The 722-nt window shown below is 22.0% G+C and overlaps 1 protein-coding gene across 3 annotated transcripts in view; it reads right to left on the bottom strand.

The window, feature by feature from the left end:
* The window catches only part of LOC108686716 (ammonium transporter Rh type A), a 15843-nt gene that overhangs the window by 4077 nt on the left and 11044 nt on the right, over positions 1 to 722 (bottom strand). The window lies entirely within an intron of this gene.

Here is a 722-nt window from a genome sequence, read left to right as displayed (position 1 = left end):
AAATAATAATTATATAATAAAATAATTGATATAAATAATCAATTCAGTGTATTCATATAATTTTTGTGTAAAGAATCAATGTGTTGTTATCTATTTTTTTATATTAAAAGAATTAATATAAATACAGAGTCTAGCAAAATTCCTAATTAGAATGAAAAATCTAATATATATGTATTTTTGTATGTTCCAACATATGTTTGTTATACATATTTCTTCATAACGAATAAAAGTTCTCTTTTGTATTATATAATATCAAGGAATAGAAGTAATTAGTTACTATAATTGTCGTTACTTAGTTACTTAGTTATAATACCTTATTGTAGCAATTTGGTAATGACGTTGTAAATTTTTTTATGATAATAATGTAACATCCAAGTTTGGAATGGTCAATAGTTATTTATAGCGAGTTAGAAAAGTCATTTATTACTAAAAAAAATAACAAATTGCAACAGTTGCGACTTGTATCTCATTACTTTTTAATGTATAACAAACTAACTTTACGATGTTACTCATTACTACTTTTTTCAATAAGTAACACGTAATGACAATTTACTTTTTAAAGTATCCTGACCTTAGCGTTTAGTAAGTTAGTCATTATTACAGTCACAAAAAATTATAACATTATTATCAAATTTTTATTATAAAAAGTATAAACTGTAAAACTCGAAAGAGTAACTCTACCATTTCCTATATAATAATAATAATAATACCAATAGAGAGAG

This window comes from Atta colombica, unplaced genomic scaffold, assembly GCF_001594045.1.
Source record: "Atta colombica isolate Treedump-2 unplaced genomic scaffold, Acol1.0 scaffold189, whole genome shotgun sequence".
Taxonomy (NCBI): domain Eukaryota; kingdom Metazoa; phylum Arthropoda; class Insecta; order Hymenoptera; family Formicidae; genus Atta; species Atta colombica.
The sequence above is the reverse complement of the archived record's forward strand: the minus strand, read 5'-3'. Positions and strand labels throughout refer to the sequence as shown.